Source organism: Hylobates moloch, unplaced genomic scaffold (genome assembly GCF_009828535.3).
Source record: "Hylobates moloch isolate HMO894 unplaced genomic scaffold, HMol_V3 SCAFFOLD_6, whole genome shotgun sequence".
Lineage (NCBI taxonomy): Eukaryota > Metazoa > Chordata > Mammalia > Primates > Hylobatidae > Hylobates > Hylobates moloch.
In genome coordinates, this window is record NW_026652281.1 from 28895454 (window position 1) to 28921445 (window position 25992).

The 25992-nt window shown below is 38.5% G+C and overlaps 1 pseudogene; it reads left to right on the top strand.

The window, feature by feature from the left end:
- Positions 1–1031: 1031 nt before the first annotated feature.
- Positions 1032–9974, top strand: LOC116470520 (tubulin alpha chain-like; annotated as a pseudogene).
- Positions 9975–25992: the final 16018 nt, after the last annotated feature.

The window sequence follows — 25992 nt, forward strand, 5'->3', positions numbered from 1 at the left end:
AGCACAGGAGTTGAATAGACATTTTTCTAAAGAAGACATACAAATGGCCAATAAGCACATGAAAAAGTGCTGAACATCACTAATCATTAAAGAAATACAAATTAAAAACCACAATGAAATACCATTTCACATCCATTCAAATGGCTATTATCAAAAAAAAAAAAAAAGGAAATAAATGTTAGCAAGGATGTAGAGAAACTGAAACACTTGTGCACTTACGGTGGGAGCGTAAAATAGTGAAGGCACTGTGAAAAACAGCATGGCAGTTCCTCAAAAGCTAAAAATAGAACTACCATATAATCCAGCAATTCCAATTCTGGCTCTATACCTAAGGGGATTGAAAACAAGAATTTGAACAGATATTGTATAACCATGTTCATAGCAGAATTATTCACAATAGCCAAAAGGTAGAAGCAACTAAAGTGTCCATCAACAGATGATGAATAAACAAAATGTAGTATATACATAAAATAGAATATTATTTAGCCTTAAAAAGGAAAGAAATTCCGATATGTGTTACAACATGAGTGAACCTTGAAGACATTATGCCAAGTAAAATAACCTGGTCACAAAATGACAAAAGCTATATGATTCCACTTAAATGAGGTATATCGAGCAGTCAAATTCATAGAAATAGTAAAATGGTGGTTTCCAGGGGTTAGGAGAAGGGAGGAATGTGGAGTTATTATATAATGGGTACACAGTTTCTGTTTTGCAAGATAAGAAATGTTTTGGAGATGGATAGTGGTGATGGTTGCAGAACAATGTGAATGTTCTAAATGTGAATGTCACTAAACTGTATACTTTTAAAAAATAGATAAAATGGTAACTTTTATGTTATGTATTATTTTTTCCACAACTTAAAACTGTTTTTTCTAAAGACAAAGACTATGAGAATCTTAAAAGCATATTGGCCAATATGCCAAGAGAGTCTCGTGAGATGCCAGCCAGAAGAACTTGACATATTCTCTTTTCACAGTATATTCCCACTGTGTTTGGTAGACACAGGAATCTATGATCCATCAGGGTGAATGAACTTTGAGTGTACCTGCTTTAGTAGTACTGGTTATAGGGACTCTGACTTGGAGGGAAATCAGTGGAAACAAGTAAGGAAGCTTAGACGGGCTAAGTTGAGCACAATGAGGTGAGTAGGATCAATGAATACATTCCAGGTCAAAAAGATTTTAGCAGACCTGATAATTCCAGAACATTATTTGAAAGGCTACTTATAACAGGAACCAAACTACTTATCATAACAGCATAAACAAAAGTCCTTATTATAACAGCATAAACAAAAGTCAGCCTGTATAATTTGTGAGAATAAAGTCTTTAAACTCCTAACAGGATGAATGTACAGGCACGGGGGATTATTTATCAGACATTGTATGTAATACAGAGAAACTAAATGATGCCCTTCTGAAACAAACAAAACTGCACTATAGATGCTTAAACAGTCTTGTGGTTTTAAACAGCAATTATTTTACACATTCTGGAATACTGGAAGGTGTGGTCCCACTTCCTCTACAAAAGTGAAGATTCTTATTTTTTTCCATCTTCCCTGTTTTGGAGGGCTCTAAGAACCTCAAAATTGTTTGTAATGGCCACTGCCATCATGAAACATGCTTAAAGAAGTTTATATATCCAGAGTTACTGAGTCACATGAAATTAAGGACAAATAAAGGGCACATCAATTTTGGCACTTGTGTGAATGGAGAATTAATAGAAAATTCATAAAACAATAATAGAAAATACCAACAAAATAAGCTGGTTAAACCTTTAAAAAAATTAGTTGTCAAATGTTAAGAACAAGTTTTAAGAAAATGTTGTGCCCATTTAGCTTCTGGCAAGGTTTAAGTGTACAAATATTAAATGCTTGACACAATCAGCTTCATGGGCAGATGCTATGCTCCCAGGTTCACAGTGGTGCCAGGGGACAAAGCACCTGCTGTGCCTGAAGTGAGCAGTAGAGGAAGATGAAGGCATGACACCTCCTGGAGGGTAAGAACAGTAAGAAGATGCACAAGGAGCTGCCAGTGAGCTCCATCAGCAAGCAGTCTTCCTAATCCACTGGCAGCATAGCAGCAACCAAACACCTGCCCACAATGCCTAAAGTACATGACAGAAGGATGTACTGTGTCCAAAGACATGCCGAGCTTCAGAGGCAAACGCCTGTCCAGGTGAGCAAAATGTAATTGACCTATGTGCTTTTCCTCTTTTTATTGAAACTCCTCTTGACCTCAAGTTGCTGAACATTCCCGTCATAAAAGCCATGTTCCATGTGGTAAGACAACCATTTCAGTGTTTGGGATCTTAAACAAATCCCTGCCTGCCTAACAAAGATCTATTTCACAACAACCATCCATAGGGCCATCATTTCTCAGCATTCAACCTTCCTAAGCCCTCCAAGACAACTGCCCCATTTGATCCCAAAGACATCTATCAATCCACAGGAACAGTGCTTCTTGGGTGAGCAATTGCTGGCACTGCCTGTGACTGTCCAGCCACATTTCTCTTGAGTAGACGTCACTGCCGCTTAATGCACTTTCTGTCTAGAATACTGAGAGGAATAAAATTACATTCTGTAATTAGATCTATATTTGCCCTTAATACATAGCAATGGTGAAGAATCAAACATTCACTAACTGTCAAGTCTCAAAAGATGTCTTTATATTCTTCAGCTTTAGGGCTCAGGGGTCTTTTTTTATTGAATCATAATCAATTCATATTTGATGAAACAGGCACAAGGCTATGGGAATAGCAACTATTCCAATCCCTGAGAATGCCTTCCCTTCTTCATATTGTTTCTTATTTCATTAACTTAAAGGTATTTTGAGATTCAGATTTATGGAATTCCTTTTTAACTCAAGTCAAAGACTTGGTCTCTTTTTCTCTAAATTTTTTTAAAAAACATTGATTTAAAGTTGATGCGTATCAGTCAGGTGGGAGTAAAAAGGCTTTTGCCGTGAGACATGGATTTGAGCCTCAGCTGTTATCACTTACTAGTTACAGAAACTTGTGTGAGTTTCTTTACTCTCTGAGCCTCAGTTTTCTTTCTGTAAAATGGTGCCAATAATGCTTAACTCTGTTGTTTGTTGGGGGCATTTAGTGAAATGATGAAGACTATATGCTTAGCAGAGGGCCAGGCACATGGTAAATATTTAAAGATAAAAGGAGTTTAGAAAATTTCTGCCTTCTTCTGTATGTTCTAAGGAGAAGGAGGAGAATGGTGAGAGAATAAAAGGAGAGAAGTATCACAGCACAGTGCACTGTAATATTGTAAATCCCCTACGACATGTAACCACTATCTTAATGTTCTTTCTAATAAAGTAACTCAGACTGGATCAAAAGACCCAATGTATGTAGCCATCTTATAAAGCAAGTATAGGACTCCCACCATATAATTGAGAGTCCAATGGGTTCCATTGTGTTTAACATTCAGACTCAAGGATAAAATCATTTCTTAAGAAAACTTAAAGGAATTTTTAATATGTCACTTTACTCCCAGCTTCTAGTGTAAGGGCTAACCAATTTTCATATTTTTCTCTCTTTTCTACTCACTCTAGACATGCCCTGCTCCAGAATAGGATGTATTTATCCTATTTGTGTCTCTTTCATCTGTGTTTGGTTGAAAATACTAATCCATTCATATGTTAATCTAGTCTTTTGGGCCATTTTTAATCAGTTTTTTTCATATAGCACCACAGAACAATAACTTCAGGCAAGTCTTTAAGCTAGAGCTGACTAGCAGATGACCAGTGATTAAAGTCAGCAGTCACTAGTGAGACCAGAGTTTATTATTTGGATGTTAGAAATGTTTGTCATTAAAATTAAAAGCAGGGTTAGTCAGTTAATGAATCAGGCACAACAGCATCTGGAAGGCAGGTAGGACAAAATACTGAATAAGTTCAGAAATCAAGGAGACATTATAAGCCAACAATGTCATTGCCTACATGTTCCCTTTTCTCTCCATAAGATTTGAACTTTCTATAAATCCAGTCATTTAAGATGGCAGGCTGTTCCAGCTCTGGAAAGCATGAATGCCTGTGAAATGCCAACATAAATGAAAATTTAATAGCTTTCCACCTGCAGCACCTGTGCAGATAAATTGTACCAGACTTCAAACAAGTTGAAGAGCCTCAATATGTTATATATGGAGCAGCTGGTTCAGTCAATGTTCATTTGCTGAATGGTTTCTGTAATCCCAGCTTGAGCTGGAAAGGAATCTCTATAAAAGTAGTTAACTCAGAGCGTCCATGCAAGAAACGTCTGTTATCTAAACAACTTTGTGGGAGATGCCTGCCTTCTCAGCTGTGGCAAATGATGAGAAAGACTGCCATCAGAAACAGCAACAATGGTCGTCAACACATGCTTTCCAAAGTGACACAGCAAGTCTCCTTTGACACTAGCTCAGGTTGTTAACACCTGGCCCCAAATCAGAGTCATTTACCCAATACCATCCCTGGAATAAAATGAACACTTGGTTATTCATGACACTTTTTGGCCCTGTCCCATCAAAAGGTACTTTAATAACCTGTTTATCTACTAAGAATATATATTTTGTCATTGTTTCTACTCCGCCAAGTCTGTAAGTATTCTTGTCAAAAAGAAAAATGAAGAAAGAAAGTCATGTTTAGGAGCAGAACATTAGAAGCTCTGCACCAACCCAACAAACTGCATTACACTGTCTTACTCCCAGAATTATCCCACTGGGTACAAATACATACTATAGGGATAGTATATTTTTCATATAAAATGTTTCCTTTGGAATATAAATCATTCTATTATAAAGATACATGCCTGCCTATGTTCATTGCAGCACTATTCACAATAGCAGAGACATGGAACCAGCCCAAATGCCCATCAATGATAGAACAGATAAAGAAAATGTGGTACATATATACCATGGAATACTATGCAGCCATAAAAAGGAACAAGATCATGTCCTTTGCAGGGGCATGGATGGAGCTGGAAGCCATTATCCTCAGCAAACTAACACAGGTACAGAAAACCAAACACCGCATGTTCTCATTTATAAGTGGGAGCTGAACAGCAAGAACACATGGACACAGGGAGGGAAACAACACACACTGGGGCCTGTTGGGAGGGTGGGGGAAGGGAGAGCATCAGGATAAAGAGGTAATGCATGCAGGGCTTAATACCTAGGCAATGGGTTGATAGGTGCAGCAAACCACCATGGCACACGTTTACTTATGTAACAAACCTGCACATCCTGCACATGGATTCTGGAACTTAAAATTTTTAAAAATGTATCCTCTGTTTGTATGCAATGGCCTAAACATGCCCTATCTTCTCACGTGATTATTAGTTATTAATGTTCTTTAATTGAACTCGTTTATGAGATCTGTTCCTTTGTTGATTTTTATACCCACTATCAGTGACCCTAATCCCTACATTATATCAAGGATCCTCAGTAAAAGGAAAAGAATGATTGCACATACATAAACATATGCTTATACCTACCCTCCAAAACTAATAAAATCACATGCTTGAAAATCAATAAATGTAAGAGACCCTTTTATGCTCTGTGTCCACCTGCTTTCACATTGTCTCAATTCTACTCTTGACTTTGTCTTCCATTTCTAGATCCTTTTCCATCCTCTCAACTTATCTTTTGAGTGAGCAAACTGAATGACTTTAATGAATACTCACCCCATGCCTTCCTCCACTACCAAAACCTTGTCATGCATTTCCAAGGTGAGCACCTTGCCTGAGCCACCCCTTAAATCCCCATGATAGGGAGAGGGGGTGGCTCAAAATTTCCCATGAGAATGAGATTAGATGCAAATAACCACCCAAACCTTCAGTCTAGAGTACATTGTTCTAAATTTTACTTTGAGGAAAGGGATTTCTTTAAATGATGGTCAATTAAAATGATCATCTATTGGGAACCTACTTTAGCATTTATTAAGGAAAAGCAAATGACACTTGGTTTTTTACAAACCCTTTACAATCTGTCTGATGGCTCAAAAACTATTAAGAAGATTATTATGGATGACTTTACAGCCAAAGAGAGTGGCTTACAATTTCTACCAGTACTGGTTCTGTCTTCATAGTCTAATGATTATTTCTACACATAGCTTTACATTTCAATTGTTTATCATTCCCAAGCCATGAGACATGGATTAGGAAAAAAGTCAAAGTAATAGGAAATTATATCTTAGTATTACTTTTAAACAATTAATAGTTCCCAGTTGAGTGAAATGAATTTTTTTACACCAAATTTCAATAATGCAGCTCTAATCTGTAACTTCAGTGCTAGGCTCTACTTACTGGAAGTTTAGTTCATTTGATTCCTGGACTTCAGCACAGAAGACCTCAGTTCCACTTTTCATTTCTGCCACTGAGTTCCTGAGTAATCATGCCTGTGTCAACTGAAATTCCTTTGACTTTTTTTTTTTTTTAGGGGGAGATGTTTGTTTTTTCTTTCTTCATTTGTAAAATGGCAATAATCCAAATTCAATCTGCAAACAGCCACCCAAAGTCAGGGACCTCATTTTAGGATATATTTTCAAGCTATGTTTCTAGAAGCTCTAAAATTCTGCATAGTTCAACATGTTTCATACAAATAATTTCACTCAAATTTTTAATTTGAATATATTTTAACACTTTGGGAATATACCAGAAATTACTAACTCACATGTATTATAGACATTTTAACCCATTTTGGTGAACATCCTTTCAAGGTATTGCCTTGTTAACCCATTCTTGTGTGCAAATCTCAGTATAAAGCTTCTATAGGCCAGGCATGGTGGCTCATGCCTGTAATCCCAACTCTTTGGTAGGCTGAGGAGGGCAGATTGCTTGAGCTCAGGAGTTCAAGACCAGCCTGACCAACATGGTGAAACCCCATCTCTACTAAAAATACAAAAATTAGCCAGGCACGGTAGCAGGTGCCTGTAGTCCCAGCTACTCAGGAGGCTGGTGCACAAGAATCGTTTGAACCCAACAGGTGGAGGTAGTAGTAAGCCTAGATCACGCCACTGTACTCTAGCCTGGAGGACAGGATGAGACTCCATCTCAAAAAAAAAAAAAAGCTTCTATAAAAATCTGTGTGTATAAATGAACTTCTGTTAAGTATTTCTTAGTAAAAATATAGATTCGCCCTGGTCTTTTTCTTTTTTTAAAGTCAGTGCATGATTTACTCTCATTCTTCAGATGTACAAGCAAGTCCCCACATATGTGAATGACTTTATTGAGGCCTATATGCTAGGCCAGCCCATAGTGGGCATGCGCAACACCTGGTCATTATTACATAATCTGTGGCAGTGTAGCAAGATGACGCAGTGGTGAAGTTAAAAAAAACACCGCGACTAAGTTACCACAAGGGTTGGTTAATGGGATTTTGCGATCATGTTAGGGAATCGTGCGGGAGTTTCGGGGTGATAAATTTCAATTACAAAGGGTTAGAAGAGGCTCTACTCTGGGTTTTTTGCAACCAGATAGAATTTTGTACAGGGAAAACCAAGGAGAATAGAGAATCCATGATCCTTGAATATCCCCCAGCCTGATACCTGTTGGTATGATTTGCTAAGTGCACATGATTTGAGCTTATCATAGTAAACTATATTTCTATAAGATTTATATGATAACTCGTTTTTCCCATATCAGTAACCCAGTCATGCAATAACATGACCCTCCCATATTTACACCAAGTGAGATTCAGACTCATCTGCTTGGAACACAGTCTTATCATGTAATAGTCGATTTTTCAATAAGAATTTAATTTCTAGCAGGTCACGTCTCAATTTTGTTGAATTATGAATTTTAGTACATATTACAAGTTTTATGTGCCACCTTTCTGACTTTGATGTTTATAATAAGACATACAAGCAGCAGTTAGATATTGTTGGTGATTAAATTTTGAAATGAAAATTTCTTACCATCTCTTTCATGTTTCTGGATAAATAATGAATGCAGTGAGAGTATACAGCAGGCTGTTACCATTTTCAGCTACCTATCTGTTGAATCAGTGTTTTCATATATAATTCTGTTTTGGACTTCTACAGAATATTCTACCTGAAAAAATTATTCAATTACTGGGAAAATAAGAGTTTGAAAACTGCTATTTTGAAGATACAACCACTGATATCATTTGCAAACCATCCTGATAGGCAAACACAAAACACTAAATCTATGGTTCCAGGTGTATTTGGAAGGCAGAACCATCTTGTGAGTAGGCAACACTAGTGAGAGACTTTTTACCTCTTGCCAATCTGACACACAGATGGAACAGCTCCCCAGAATCAAATGTGCAGTCAATGCATCAAACTAGAAAAGTAAACCTGGGAAGACATGAAACCTCAGAAAGAATGAAAAATAGGTGTCATGATGATAATATGTTATCAACATGTACTATAAATGTGGGGTGCTTCTGGCCTCGCTTTTATATTTATGATAAGGAATCAGTTGTAAGATATTGATCTGTGATTATATATGGTTTCCAGCTGAGCCCTTAACCTTCCTGTCCCCTTCAGTCCCTTCCTATTGGTCTCTATTCATTCGCCGCCTAGAGATGGGCTCCAAATTCAAAATCAAGCTACTCCTATAAGTTATGCAGGTATAGCCTTCTAATTAAAGTTGTATTGAGAATATAATCTGCTTTTTACTAAGAAAGAACTTATACTTTGCTTCCATTTTCACTCCTTTTATTCCTCAAATAAGAGAACAAAGTGAGAAATGTAGAGAGTCGCACTTTTTACTTTGCTTTTTAAATAATAAAGTAGTAAAAGAATATGAACTGACAGCCAATTGCCCTCCCATATCCATTCTTCTAAACTTGGTTCATAGCTATCAATTTAATCTAGTATTCCTATGTCACCGATCACTATTGTGTGCAGACAATTGAATTCAGCAAGACTCCATGACTGTACATGATATTGGAATTAAATGACATTGGAACTGTTTATCTTAGATTATTTACCCCTTACCATTTCACATAAGTGATGCCTACTGTATTAGTCCGTTTTTACACTGCTGTAAAGAACTGCCCAAGACTGGTAATTTATCAAGGAAGGAGGTTTAATTGACTCTCAGTTCCACGTGGCTGGAGAGGCCTCAGGAAACTTACACAATCACGGTGGGGAAAGGGGAAGCAAAGGCACATCTTCCCACAGTGGCAGGAGAGAGAGGGAGCGGGGAAATGGCCACTTTTAAAACCATCAGATCTCATGAGAACTCACTCACTATCATAGGACAGCATAGGGGAAACTATCCCTAGGATCCCATTACTTCCTACCAGGGCTCTCCCTTGACATGTGAGGATTATAATTTTGAGATGAGATTTGGGTGGGGACACAGAGCCAAACCATATCACCTACTCTTATATGCTTAAAGTGAATGCATTTAATTATAAATTTAATAGAGCCATTATGCTTTTTATATCATCTTTACACTGTATAATTATTTAAACAATACTGTAAGTAAATAACGTGTATAGGGAAATGTAAGTTAACCGTAAAGGTAACTTTAGCAAGATCACCAGTGCTTGCTTTGAGCCATCCATCCAGGTAGTGAAATGTGACCCTCACCATGGTAAATACATGGCTTGCTGTCTGTCATACCATGGTGACATGGTTCCCAAAGATGTCAATGCTGCCACTGCCACCATCAAGACCAAGTGTACTATCCAGTTTGTGGATTAGTGCCCCACTGGCTTCAGGGTTGGTATTAACTACCAGCCTCCCACTGTGGTGCCTAGTGGAGACCTAGCCAAAGTACAGAAAGTTATGTGCATATTGAACAACAACACAGCTGTCATTGAGGCCTAGGCTCATCCGGACCAAAAGTTTGACCTGATGTATGCAAAGCATGCCTTTTTTCACTGGTACATGGGTGAGGGGATGGAGGAAGATGAGTTTTCTGAAGCCCGTGAGGACATGGCTGCCCTTGAAAAGGATTGTGAGGAGGTTGGAGCAGATAGTGCTGAGGGAGAGGATGAGGGTGAAGAGTATTAACCTGTGTGCTACACTTTTATACTCCATTGTCTTGGGACTGTCTCTTTTTTGTTCTGTGAAAATGCCCATTAAATCCCTTAATTGTCAATAAAAGTAATAATTCCATTTTAAATGTCAAAAAAACCTCACTAAGCATGTTACTTTTAGTGAAATCAATGCATGGTCTAGCCTCTCATATAAGAAACAGAAAAACAAAAAACAATCTATTAAAAGATTATTTAATAGATATTAATAGAATAATAGAAAGCAACCTGACAACTGTGTTTCCTCAAGAAAATGCCTTCATATAGTTTTTCCCAGATTCAAACCCAGTAATAAGCATCCTAGTTCAAGTAGTTAAATGTGAAAAATGAGGTAGGGGGGATTCAACAGAGGAGTAAGACGGTGAGAAAGAGATGAGAAAAAAAAAGCATTAAAGGGTCTGTTATTCACTGGGTAATATTATAGGCAACTGGAGCTAATCCGCAGAGAAACTCTGGTATTCAGAAAATCCCACGTGAAGGAGAAGGGTGCTAGGGCATTTGTGTACCCCTCCCATCAATCCCTGGTTGAGGGCTGTTCCTGGAGAGTTGTTAGCACCCATCCCTTCCTCCCTGCCGTCTACACAAACAGAGCAGACGTCAGTAGCTTATGGAAGCTCTTGGGCTGGAAGATGGCAGACACCATCTGCCAGTTGGAAGTCTGCCAGAGTACACCAAAGAGGTAAGGTCTAAGAGATACTGGAGGGACACTGAAAGAATTGCCAATAGAAGACAAATGCCAAGTGTAAGTTCAGAGTGGTTCACAAGTCATCTAAGCAATTGAGCAAAGATATTAAGTCTCTTTCGACAAAAGCCTAAGATGAATTACTCTCTATGATTTTAATAATAATTTCTGGTCACCATTTATTAAGCAGCTCCTATGTGCCAGGTATTGCTCTGAGCAACCAATATCCAGGATCTCATTTAAAGTTCGTAGCAATCATATTATGATCATCACCAATTTACAAATGAGGAAGTTAGGGTTAGAGGGATTAAGAAATTTCCTGAAGTAACAAACCAGAGTAAGTTCTCTTTCTGCCTCCCACTGCTTTCTTAGGTCCTTAGATTGAGAGAGAAATATTTTCCTTAGAATGAGTATACACTGAGCTCTAGAAATTGTATCTAAAGAATATGACCATCCACAACCTTCAGAGAAAGACGTGTGTCTTCACATCTTTGAAATGCCAGAATGTGTACCAAAAATAAAGAAATTTCCCACCCTGGTCACCCTGCTGAAAGGGTAGACTTTCATGAGAAGTCTCTCATTTCGTGCTCTGTACCTGCTTCTTTCAAGTTAGCACTTTTTCCTTTTCCTTTTTTTCTTTCTTTCTTTTTTTTTTTTTTTTTGAGACTGAGTCTCACTGTCTCACCCAGGCTGGAGCGCACTGGTGTGATCTCAGCTCACTGCAACCTTCATCTCTCGAGTTCAAGTGATTCTCCTGCCTCAGCCTCCCAAGTAGCTGGGATAACAGGTGTGTGCCACTACGCCCAGCTAATTTTTATTTTGTTGTTAGTAGAGATGGGGTTTCACCATGTTGGCCAGGCTGGTCTTGAACTCCCGACCTCAAGTGATCTGCCCACCTCAGCCTCCCGAAGCGCTGGGATTACAGGTGTGAGCCACCACGCCCAGCCAAGTTTAACATTCTTAAAGAGCCGCAAGCTCCATTAATTACAAGACCACCCCTGCATCTGTTTCCTTTCCCATCTGACTTCCATTCACACTGCCTGGTCATTGATGGGGAAGTTTACTTTTTGTAGCATCCTTCCAACCTGACTTTTCTTTTACCTCTTCACATTCTGGCAATTTTATTCTAAAATCTCCAGTTAGAACTTTAAAATAGATTTTTAAAGGATATCTGGATGTTAGAACTTCAAAGACGTAACATGTAACCATTTTCTATAATAAACCAAAATTCAAATCCATTTTAAGTAGCATTTTGGGCAAAATAATATTTCATACTCATGTGCATTTGTTCTCTTTTACTCCTGATTCTCCAAATCTTTCTTAAAACTTTCAAACTTTAAGTCCTTTTATGCTATCATGCCCAATTTTCAATTATTTGTATCAAAGGAAAAGGATATCATAGGGGAAAACCCTTCTATATTAGTTTACCAGTCTAATTTCTAGACAAAAGCTTTGAAGTGGTAACAGATAGAAGAAATGTATGTCCAAATAAGCCATAAGCTAGGAAGACAGACCAACAATTAGCAATGAAGGTCAAATCCAAGTACAACAAAAGCCATGGAGAATACTGATATCCTTTGTTGGAGTGACATTTCACAGACATTGGTACCTTGTTAAAGATTACATTTCCAAGATCAAAATGGATAACGATGAAACATGCTCAGGAATAGAAAGCAAGAGGGTTTTACTAACAGTAGCCCTCTAGAATTTATAAATGGTACTGAATGACTGACAGGAAAATAAGTAGCATATTACAGTTCAGGGAATTTTGTTACTTTCAAACCACGTGGGGTAGCAGGGAGGCAGTGGGGGTGTCTGCCACGATTAGTCTTCCGTCTTACACCTTGGTTGTGAAACACACTTCATTGTTAATCTAAATGTAGACATAGGTGTGTGTGCACGTACACACACTCACACGCATACATATGGAGAAAGGGAAACTTTTCATACAGTCTGTGCTTGAGAGAACTGAAGATATTTTATCAATGTGACTGGAGGCTTCCTTTATGCCCTAGAATTCATTCCACAGGAATATTTAACCTTCCTCAAAAGTGAAGCTAAAGAGTCTTCCAGGAGTGGCTTCCTCCCCTGAGGTAGGCCTACGTTTTCTTCTCTTAAAATAAAAACAAGGTAAATATTTTAGAAAGCCAAGAGACTTAGATCAGTCTATACGCTAAAATATATTGAAATTCATTCATATACAGAATTCATTTCTTATTTAACATTACTTCTGAACTGTTTGAGTAGATCTGGATCACACACACACACACACACACACACACACACACAGCCTTTGGTGCGGAAGAGAGGGTATTAAATAAGTGATGCATTCAGCAACTAGTTTTAAGAGGAGAGATGTTTTCTGGCTTTTTGATCACTTCTTCTGAAGCAAAAAATGGTTACCCGTGGTGAGGTCCAATCAAAACTCCATTGCCTCCTTTGAGGTGAGCCCACAAGGCCTGTCCTGCTCTGTTTTGGGGAGCAGCACTGCATGCTGAGCTGGTGCAGATTTGGACCAGAGAGATTTCTTTGAAGAAATTTACAACTACTCCACATTCGCCACTGCTTACAACATGTGGCATACATTGCCTCAGGCGGTGCAACTCATTTTATTATCATGATCATTAATTTAATCTTTTTCTCATAACAAAGAAAGAAGCTATTGAATGTGTAGGAAGGGCCCATAAAAAGGAATATGATCAAAGGTCACTAAAATACCCTTTCATCCTCACAAGCTTGTGGGGATAGAAAGAAAAGAAGGTAAAGAGGACCAGGAGTCATAAAGCTAGAAATTCTGCAAGTGTCTTGGCCCTTACTGTTATGTACTTCTAGGTCCCTGCCCCAGAATTCCTTACATTTCATTTTTTTCCATCAATTGTTATTTTCACTTGGCTACTGTTGGGAAAAAGCTGAGTGTTGGGAAAAAAGCTGAGGCAGGGCTTGTGGGTCTGACATAATGCCCAGGACTGGGGGGCATAAAACCCCTCGTGGACCCTGGAATGAGTTCAGACTTGCAGGCTCCTTGCTTCTAGCTTAAACTAGAAGAACATGCTCCCCATTATCCCAAGTAGCAGAATATGTTCCACATGCTTCAAAGGAAATGCTAAACCGTCACAGCTGTAGATCATGTGCTTGCCCTTTCGACCCCTACATTCTCATCACCTGTTTCTTTCTTTGATCACCAATAAATAGTCTGGGCTTCCAGAGCTTGGGGCCTTCACAGCCTCCATTCTCATGTTGGCCGCCTGGACCCACTTTCTCTCTCAAACTGTCTTTCCTCATTCCTTTGACTCCACCAGACTTTGTCGCCCCCACGACCTGGTGTTGGGACCTGATCACCCTAATAGGCTACTACATGTACCAGACCCGTTTTCTTTTTTCTTTTTTTTTTTTTTTTTGAGACGGAGTCTCACTCTGTCACCCAAGCTAGAGTGCGATGGCACAGTCTCAGCTCACTGCAACCTCTGCCTCCCAGGTTCAAGCGATTCTCCTGCCTCAGCCTCCCAAGTAGCTGGAATTACAGGTGCCCGCCACCACGTCTGGCTAATTTTTGTATTTTTAGTAGAGAAAGGGTTTCACCATGTTGGCCAGGCTGGTCTCGAACTCCTGACCTCCTGATCCACCTGCCTCGGCCTCCCAAAATGCTGGGATTACAGGCATGAGCCACTGCACCCAGCCACCAGACCCTTTTTCTATAGTGATGGCCCTTTTGGATCCTAAGGTAATTTAGAACAATACAAAGAAAGATCTGCCTTGCAGAATCAGGAAATTTACTGAGCATGTTACTCTTAGTGGAATCAATGTGGTGGCGGGAGCCTCCTGTAAGAAACAGAAAAACAAAAAACAAAACTCACTGCCCCCCACCCTCCACCTTAGCCCCAGCGACCTACCTAGTCCCATAAGGGACACTGGTCCACACACAGAAGAATTCGAGCTTACTCCATGTTGGCTGATGCTCAGTTAAATCCACTCCATACCTAGGTACCTTAGTGACTTCTCTAAAACACACATCTGATGATGTCACTTTTCTGCTTATTAGCCCACAGAACAAGTCTAAGCTTGTTCACACAGTCAACAGAGCTCTGTCTCCCTTCCCAGCCACTCTCTCTCCCTTGGATTTTATGCCCAGCCATACTGAAGAATGTGCACATTCTCTTCATCTTAGAGATTCTGTACAGACTTTCCCTCTGCCCAAAACTTTTCCATTTCTCCATCTTTGCCTGAGAAAGTCCTGGAAAATTATTAGTCACCCTGCAAAACTCCAATGTCACTTCCGCTGAGAGTCTTTCCTGGGTCCCCCATTCCCTACCCTAACAACTAGACTTAATTAGCTGATGCTCCTGTTTGTCTCCAGTTTGCACTTACCTCTTCTATCTCCTATACTGTCATTGCCTATTTATCAGTCTCTCTGACTGAACTGTAAGCTCCTTAAAGCCTGATAATTTGTTTTCTTCACTGTTGTGTCTCGAAACCCAGAATACTACCTAACACATGACAGTAACACAATAAATACCTAGGAACAGATGAATGAATGACAAGCTGGCCAATCCCTAATGCTATTCCTCACTCCCTGGCCTGCCACCCAAATCACAGCCCAGTGCCATCCCTCTTCATGTGCCATTTGTGAATTTCCAGCAACATTCTTCCCATTCCACACATCCCTATTTCACATTGTTCCCAGAACTCCTCAAGCAACTTGTGACTATTCAAAAATCAGTTTTTACCATCCCTTAGCTACCTCTATTATGGTCAAAATTATCCCTAATAATTTGCTCTCCTTGGCTTCTGTAATACCAGTGTTACATAAATATCAGATATTTGTGCCATGAAAGGGAACAAAACAGATGAAAATCCCTTTGCACTGTACAGGGAACAGCACCACATCTTCAGGGTCTGGGCAGTGCCATTGTCAGCCCAGAAAATTCCTTTCTTTTCTATAGCCTCAGCCCTGCTTTTTCTCAGAAAGTGAGAGAGTCCAAAGAGTATATAGAGAATTTCCTGGACCTCCAAAGTTGTAAACAAACTCTGTCTTTGAAACACCATCTAGACAGAACCAAATAGAAGAGCCTACATGTGATGAAGCCAAGATCTCCTCTGTGATTTCCCTTCTGGAAACTGTGTAGTTCATTGTTGTTGTCACAGGCCATAAAAGGTGATCTTGAAACTCAAGTCTGTATCTGGTCCCATCTTGAAACTCAGGTCTGTACCTGGTCCCATCTTTAAACTCGAGTCTGTACCTGGTCCTTACAGACGTCTAAGTTTGCATCTGTCTGTGCACTCTGACCCACTAGAGCCTGATCATGCATCTAGATGTAAAACAGGACTTTTTCTGTCTATCTGGGAACCTGGAATCTTTCACATCGATCCCATTAAATCTCCCAAGACAGAAAAACCACATAGGTGTCAAAGCTGGGTTCATCCCACTTTCACAAGCCTCATCATCTCTTGTTGGCCACATGCAGCTATTTTTAGGAAGATTCCATTTTGAACTGGAAACAAAGTCATGAGGGTGAGAGTCACTTTGAGGCTCCCCCTTAGATATGGGCTTCCAGACTTACTAGAAAGCTCTTAAGAGGAAGGTCAGGAAAGGTCACCTTAACTCAGGGAAGCCCAAGGAAGTACTTGCAGTCAAGATTTCACATTGTTCCCCGAACTCCTCAAGCAACTTGTGACTATTTGTACCTTCCCTTAGCTGCCTCTACTGTGGTCCATCAGTACGTTGCCAGATTTGGCCAATAAAAATATGATACCCAGTTAAATTTGAATTTCAGATAAACAACAGATAATTATTTTAATATAAATATATCCTATGTAATACTTAGGCATACTTAGACTAAAAATGGACTCATTATTTTTCTGACCCTCAAATTTAACTAAACAGCCTGTATTTTATGTGCCAACCCTACTCATTGGAAATGGCGGAGGCTCACCAGGATCAGGAATAAGGACCCCAAAGGTGCCCCAAATAATCCTTGGCTTTTATTTATAGACCATGAATTAGTAAGCATGAGCTTTTCCTTCCAATTAGCAGGCTGTAATGAATATCTTCAGTTTTAGGGCAGTATATACTTATCATTATCACAATCTTTCTTATTTCAAAGAGATGGTTATTTTTTCCAACTTTAATATCTCATCAAAAAGTATTCAAAAGTTCACTAGACAAATGAAAAACATGTATCTGAAAAATGAAGATAAAACCCCTGGTGTTTACCAAAAAACAAAAAGTACCAGGAAGACGGAAGAAAACTAACTTAATAAGCAAATCTCTCCAGGGATATTTCCATAGTTTGATGTCCTCCTACACTCTGAAAATATTATTGCATCAAGAATGCAGAACTGCTAACCAAATTTAAGGTGTCCTTACGATTCTATCAAATTGAGGATACTACTTTATCAACAAATGGGCCGAGTAGCTGACCCAGGGACCATGGCAGTTGGTGGAGCATATCCAAAGGCCTGAAATGGAACCAGGCAAGCTTTTTCTGTGCGTTTCCACCTGGGCCCCAATAATACCAAGCTCCTAGTACTTGCCAACTTTAAGTACTTTTCTATGTTTCTCCATTTTTCCCTGAGTATTTGGACTACATCCTAGACTTGACATTACACGAACTGCATACAAGAAGCTATTTTCTATAAAAGGGGAGGGGGGTAGTGGGAACCCTGAATCTGTAGCTGTTTTCCTTCATCCAGCTACATGGAGCTTTATAAAATAAAGGGTCAGTTTAGTTAACCTCTTCCATATAACAGTACGATGCTTGTCTTAAGAGATGTAAAAATCTAACATGATTTTTAACAGTTTTTGTGGCAAAACCATCATCTCCCAGACGGCGGCAATAGAGCAAAGTAATTAAAGGCACGGATTTTGACTTGCTCTTATGTCTTGGAGGAGTCACTTGACCTCTGTGTATTGTCTGTACTTACCTGCACTTATCTGTCACATGGGGTCAATAATTATACCTATTTTGTAAGGATGTTGTGAAAATTACATGTGATAATATGTAATATTAGCAAATATAAAGTATATTAATATATAAAGTATATATAATATATAAAGTATATATAATATATAGTATATACAAAGTAGCTAGAAGAGTGCCTGACACACAGAAAGCACTCGGGAGATATTAACTATTAGCTATTGGAATTATTTCTCCATGAAAAGGACTATTTTATCAGTGGATGACTCAGTGAGAGAGAGTGAATCACAGAATCACTGCATTTTGGAGGTGACCTAGTTCATACTCTATGTGAAAAAAGAAAATTATATGTGTGCATAGGAAAATGTCTGAAAGTTAGCATAGTAAATGGTTAATGAGGTTAACTTTGAGGACTAAAATAAACTGGGGAAGGAGTATGGAAAAAAATTAAGTTTTACTCAATTTTTAAATCATTTGAGTTTTTACAGTGAGACTTTCAATACATTGGTTGTGTGATTTTTTTTTAAATGTGGCAGGATAAATGTTTTGAAGTTTTCCTGGTATGTCTGTGTTTTTTTTTCTTTTTTTTTGGAATGGCTGGTGTTTCTTTCATCTTTGGATAGAAAGAAATACCCCACTGAGTTAGCAGGCTTCAGGAAAGAGATGACCGAACAAAAATGAATGGAGAGAAAGGAGTCTAGGAAATGGGAAAAACTCACAATGGCAATATTTTGGAGAAAGGATATGATGAGGGAAAATGAGGCAAATGTCCTACCTTTATGAAATTAGGCACTCCCTGGGCTGAGGATGGAGGAAGGTCAGAGGTGGCTGAACAAGGGAGCTGGGCAGAAAAGGACACACAAATAAGTGCAGAGCAAGCATCCTGAGACACTCTGCTTGCCCCTATGCAAGCATGCATCTCCAGCAGCCAGCACCCGTGACTCCCCAGCAAGAATGACACTCAGGGCTGCCCCATCCAACTTATTCTGCATCCACTATGTCAGGACACTTATAAGCCTGGAGTTGTGGATGGCTCCAACACCTATAGGGGTGATAATGGTATGAAGGGGGATCCCCTGAACCCAAACTTCATGGGAAGAAACAGAACAAGCTCAGAACTCCCCCAGGCCAGAGGTTTTCTGCACATGATTTCTGTCCGAAATCATGTGCCTTATCTGGACCAGGTGCACCTCACTGATCTTAGAATTTTTTCTTAGTAGCCGATGTGACTACAGTGTACAGTAACCACGTGACTACTGTGTACAGTAACCTTGGGCATGAACGAACTCTTCCTCCACCTTTTGTATCCTTCAGACTAGTGTGGTCTGGTCTCAGATGAATTCACGGCTGCAGAAAAAGAACAAAGTTCCCAGATGGTTCCAGGAGTTGTGCCCACATTTCTTTAGACCACTAAGGTGCTCATCCTGAGATGAAAATAGCATCTGCCTCCTAGAGTCATTCTTCAGACTGACTGCATGAGTCAAACAAATGCTTAGAAGAGTGCTTGGCTCATGATCAGTTCTCAGTAATATCTAGCTAATTTTATTATTATATGTCCCTCCTTATCAGAGAGGTTTGAAGATCAAACTCCCATGACCTCTAAAAAAGATAAACTAGTTTACCTATTGACAGTGATTTTAGCCCTAGGTTTACTGAGCCATCAAAACTACTGTTGAAAAATAGGGGAATTTACAGTTTTGAAGAAGAAGTAGAATGCCTTGTAGAGGAAGAGCTTGGGCCAAGAGACTTGGACAAATATTCCCCAGGAATGAGAAGAGAAGGGTCTGGGGACCCAGAGCAGCAGGGTGCTCAGATCAGATTCTTGGCAGCACCATGATAAGGCCAGGAAATCCCAGAGTGGCATGTCAACTGATAGACATAGGAAAGCAACCCCAGGCCTCTGCATTCCATCTTGCTCCAAAAAGCCTACCAGGAACAGCAGGAATCTTTTAGGTCTGATGTAGCTCTTGTAGGCAATGGCAGTCTCCAAAGGGCCCTTTCAGCTTCACCTCCACCCTCACTATACCACAACCCCACACACACACACACACACACACACACACACACACACTCCTTGGCCAGATTAAAAATAGGGAAACTTTATCATGTATAGCAGATATTCTTCATAATTTGTGAAATGGGGCCATTCCCTAATTTTAAGTGCAATTTTCTTCCAATTTTGCAATTTTTTGTTGTTCTTATTCTATTTAAGTGGATTTCAGGACACATATAGCCCCATGATTTTTACCTAAATTATCTTAATTGGATGTGAATTCAAAGCTGAGTTTAGGAAGTCATACAGGGACTCTAATTTGCTGAGACATATTCTTGGTACGAGTTTTGTTCTTAGAAGGTTTGGAACTCAACTGAAAGTCTCCATGGGGCCTGCTTCAAAGGATTCCAGACAGGGAAGCTTCCATACTTGCAGGAACACCCGTGAGGTTATCCCTTTTCAACAACCAAACATCCTTTAATTTGCAAGAAATAAATTCTACATGCTTGTGGGGAAATTAGAGAAGGAGATTGAAAGTTTACTGAAATAGCAAAAAATAAACTTAAAAAAAAAGAGTCAAGGTCGGAGAGAGTCAAGCAAAGGACCTTGAAAGATGGAAAGGGTTTGTCAAAAGAGAGAAAAAGACAAGATTCCTCATGGGTTAACCTACAGCTGCAGAGTTAGTAAGTATTCTTGATGTGCAAATACTATGGCGTAAAGTAGATAAAATTTATCAGAAGCTGCTGAGAATATGGTAAGAAGCATGAACATCAAATTATAAATTCCCTGCAGTGGCACTTTAGGGGAACACTGGAAAGGGACAATAAATGCTCATAAGACTAGAATAACAAGTAGAAAGTGGTTTCAGGAGAAGATCACTCTTGCAGAGTGTGTATCAAAAGCAGAGAAGCTGGCAAAAGGACAAGCATGAGCAAGGAATGAAATAAAGGGGGTACCTGGTTCCTTCATTGAGTGAACCCGGCCCCATGGCCAGCAGGCCTCCAGGAAACACTTGCAGCCCTGGAGCTGTCGATCATTCATCAACTTTTGAGAAAATACACCCAGCTCTGAGATCATCTCTTCAACACCATCTTTCCTTCTTGAGTATAGTTTGACCTCCTCCCTCACCTTCAAGCTGTGGACTAATGCTGCCTAGCAAGAAGGGTCATTCGTGTCCTCAGTCCTCTAGCTATCATAATTCACATTAGTGAAGTACAAAAGGCAGTGACCAAATAATGAGAAACAAGAGTGTATGAACAAGAAGAGATACTCATAAAGCAGCAGATTTTTGTGACAATGTGGTCCATGTCACCTGTATGTGTCTGGCACCACCTTAATTACTAGCATTACTTGGAAAGAAGTTCTCAGAAGGCAGGGCCAGGCCATCTGGTTGCACAGTGCCCTCACACTCCACTCGGAGATCTCAATAAGAGCTTCAGCCCCCGAGATCACTCCCTTTGTCTGCTCACCATTTTTGGATTCTCCTTTTCTCCACATTTGTTTTGAGGAGAGGCAGAAGGATGGAGGCACAGGCCAGCCCAGATTCTCCCGAGAGCCCAACAGGATGCCTAAAATTAACCTGTTACCTTCTGGGCAGTGGCTTAGATCTCCCCATGTGGGTGAATTTTCCTTTCATCTGTGCTTCAAATTCCTGACAAATGTCATCCATGCTTCAAGGGTCTGACTGCAGGAAGCCTGTGGAACAGGGCTAAAGGCAAGCAGCAATCCTTCACACAGCCTGATGCTTTCTGAGTCTCAGGAGAAGTCTACACAATGTTCTATTAAATCCTGTTTGTTCCAGAGAAGTAATGGAAACAATTCAATTGTTCGATAATATTTTAATGGAAAATAATTAGTCTACATGCATATGATGGAACAGTATCAAATTGTTCAATGGATCTTGATCCACATGATTGACAGGAATAAATCTTGAAAACATGTTGATTGAAATAAAATATGTTTCATAATGTTATAACAATCATGTAAATAAATAGTCACATGAATTCTAAATATTGCTATGGATATATACATGCAAGAAAATAATTAAAACATGGACTGGATATATGCAGATCTTTGATATTAGTTACCTCCGTGTGGGAGGGGCAGTCCTAAAAATGTATGAAAAACAGTTATTATGAGATTTAAAAGTATATAATATGCATTATAATGAACTAAAATTCTTCATGGAATACATTATTTACATTTGATATCATCATTTATCCAGGAAATCCAAAATAATCTACAGGTAAAATAGTAAAAACTAATAATAAAGTTCACCAAGGTAGATGGTTACAAGATCAAAAATTAAAAAATCAATCAAGTCCCTCTACAATAGAAACAGCAAATTAGAAAATGTAAGGGAAAATACAATGCTATTTAAAATGGTACCAAGGGCTATATAAACTATTTAGAGCTAAAAATATATGTAACATAACATATAACTAAAAAGCTGTGTATGATTAAATTCTGCCCAATTCAAGGTTAAAAACAACAATAAATGTTAACTATTATGATGCTCATGCTTCATGAGAAAACACTCTCTTCTCAAATAGCAGACAATCAAGTGAGGGGGATTCAAAGACACACAGCATTCTAAATGTGAGCTAGCCCAAACCTTTTGATAACACATAAAGCCGAGGCCAGAGAAGTTAAGTTCCTTGATCAAGGGCCCAATGTCCTGACTGCAAGACTAGCATTTTTCAGTAATTCACAAGACACAGTCAAAATTAGTACCCTAGAGGGAGAAAGTAATTATACGAATCATGTAATTACACAAACTTAAGTGAAGAAATAGCTAACAAAATTCCAGATATTGAGACAGAATTGAAGTGCAGAGATTAAAATTTTACTAATCTGTAGGAAAACTGCAGACCATTTAAAGTATCTTGTTAGACAGTAGTGATAACCACTGAATACTTAGGAGAAATGCAATCTGGTTAACAAAGTCAGGAGACACCTGCAGGAGAAAGAAACACCTTTCTCAAAATGTCCATCAATGAGGGGATAGTTAATTATATTATGATTTGTCACTGGAAGTAAATAAATTACATTTGCTTAAAAAAATAGGATGAATCTATATTAAAGATCCATGTTAAATATCTATATTAAAGGCATTAAAAGATCTTCAACAAAAATGTTGATTTAGGTTACACATAGTATAATACAATTTATGAATCAAAAATCTCTATAAAGCTACATATATCGTATAAAACAGCTATGTATGTAAATACATGGACCTAAGATCTTGAAACCAAACAACTAATAATCAAAATCTCTGCAAAAGGAAGTAGGCTTGGGAGGAGAGTAGGGATAATTTGAAGGGGACTTTAATTTTACTTTTATACATCAATTACTTTAATATCATTTGCATTTTTATGATGACAATATCTCTTTATTGCCCCTAAAATTTAAAAATATGTAGCTGGATGCTACTTTGAAAAACTAACTGAAATATTTTTTATCACTTCTCTTTGCTGCTGGATTTTTCCCCATCCAGTCAGCTAAGCACTTCAAGTTCATTGCATTAGGAAGATAAAGACCCAGCAGAAACAAAGGAGAAAAAAAGGAAAATTCTTGGCTATGGAATGTCAAAAGCAGAAACCACAGGAGAACAGAAAAGAATTCTGTGAACAAACAATAAATCTCACCTCAACTGTAGAAAGATTTCCCTGTACTAGGTCAGAGAGAGGGAGAAAAGTGTTGCGGGAGAAAGATTAGCATGGCCAGGGACAAGGAAAACTACTTTAAAGACCATACATACAGGAAGAGAAACAGTATCTACAGACTAGCCAGCCTGCCCTTGACCTGTACTCCAGCCACCACTCCCAATCACAGACACTTGGAGAAACTTAGAGAACTCTGCCTGCAGCTCGTTTGGAACCCATTCTATTAAGCATTTTATGCCTGCAGAACAAGAAAGAACTACATTACATCCTCCCTGTTGAACTCTCCACCTTTCAGAAACCTAAATCCTCCACGTACTTCAGCAAAAAGGAGAAGAGAGAAGACTTAGATCATGTGGAAGATTTGGGGCGTCGGAGGGGCATTCCTGGAAGTGTGGCATTTATCTCTTCTACCATATTCTATCAGAAAGCTCCGCCACATGGCCCCACCTAACTGTAAAAGAGGATAGGAAATATACTTTATGTAAATGCTCACGAGGAAAAGAAATACAGATTTTATGAGCATATAGCAGTGTGACAGCCACAGATGGCATATCAGTATGGTGTGCCCAATTAAAAGCATCTCCAACAACAATGACATTACTGTTTCATAAAGTTCAGATTTGAGAGGTAAGTGACTCAATGACTATGAGTCCCTCAGTGGGATTTTCTGTAATTCTTTTGGCTATCCCCTCATGTTTGAAAGACAGTTGTCATACCTGTAGGCATTACACCTTCCAACATCTATCTTCAAAAACAAGAAGGAAAGGGTCAGGGTTTTTCACCATGAGCCACTCCCTTTTTATCAAAGAGGAAAATCTCTGCTAGAAGTTCCCCAACAAACTTCCCCTTACTACTTACTTGGTAAAAATCAATCACTAAAAAAGGGGAATGAAGCAATATGACCAGCTTCAATAAATCAAGATTCATTTCCTGAGGCTGTGCCCCGTAAAACTCAAAACCTGAACAAAATCAGAGTTCAGCTAGCAGGAAGCAGAGAGTGATATTAGAACATGAACTACCAAAGATGGTAAGTGAAAAACACAGATGGAGATGTAGAAATCATTCCAAACCTCTCAGTCTTTGAAATAAGTATAATCAGCTAAACTCACTTGCTAAAAAGCAGATGAATATTATAAATACAGCAAAACAGTTCTTAGACAAAAAGCATATTAAAGCAGACTAAATGGAATTTAAAGCAAGAAAGGAATTAATAGAGAAAAAGTGGGGGGAAATATATGACAATAAGAAAACCCACCAATAAAAGTACAAAACATTAATTTTCACATGACTTGTAATATAATTTCAAAATATATGAGCTAATTCTGTACAAATATAAGGAGAAATTGACAAGTTCACAATCACTGTAAAATATTTCAGGCTATACCAGAAACTGGAAGATCAGACTTAAAAATAGAAAGGATAAAAAATATTTGAATAAAGTATAGGAGACTGATTAACAAATATGCATATGAGCTTGAATCCAGTAGAGAATACATATTCTTTTCAAGTACATATGAAACAGTTTTTAAATTGATTATGCACCAGGCTACAATAAAACTTTGGCAACTTTAAAATGTATTCCTATGTGATTCACAGATTAAAAAGAATATCAGAATAGAGATTATAAAACATTTATAAATAAAAAACAATGAAAGTATAACACAAAACTTGTGGAATACTACTAAAATGGCATTTCAGAAAATTTGCATAGCTTCATATGCATTTATTTAAAAATAAGAATGATTAAAAATCAATAAGTTAATTGTTCAATAGATGCTGGAAAAAGAAAACATTGAGTAAACCTATAAAAGAAGGAAAGAAATAATAAAGGTACGATTAAAAAATCATAAAAAGGAAATAATACAAAATATCAACACTACTAAAAGATTTCATTTTCAATTATTAAAATAACAAATCTCTGACAACACTAATCAGTTGAACTAGGTGAGTAAATGTGCAAATAAAAAATTAGAAAAAAATGCAAACATAATTACAACAGAATATTTTTAAATCACAGACTACCATGATAAAACTATGAACTACTTTGTGTTATTAAATGTAATTTGTAAAAATATAAATTTGTTTCTGGAAAAACTGAAAACTTTAAGCAACAAATTGAAATAATAAGAAAAATTATTCTCAACCCTCTGCCCAAGAAAAGAAAAATCCTACGTAAGGCTTTTAAAGAAAAATTTTACCTAAACTTCAAGCATTAAACGCGAGGGGAGGGGCCAAGATGGCCAACTACAAACAGCTGCAGTTGGTGGCGCCGACCAAAAAGAATCAACACAGCGTGTGCATCCTGCACTGACTGGATAAAGAAAATGTGGTACACACACACCATAGAATACTATGCAGCTATAAAAAGGAACAAGATCATGTCCTTTTCAGCGACATGGATGGAGCTGGAAGCCATTATTCTCAGCAAACTAACACAGGAACGGAAAACCAAACACTGTATGTTCTCAATTATAAGTGGGAGCTGAGCAATGAGAACACATGGACACAGGGAGGGGAAAAACACACACTGGGGCCTGTTAGGAGGAAAGGAGAAGGAAGAGCATCAGGATAAATAGCTAATGCATGTGGGGCTTAATACCTAGGTGATAGGTTGACAGGTGCAGCAAACCACCATGGCACATGTTTACCTATGTAACAAACCTGCACAGCCTGCACATGTATCCTGGAACTTAAAATAAAATTAAATTTAAAAAAAAGGATTAAGTGAACTCCCATTC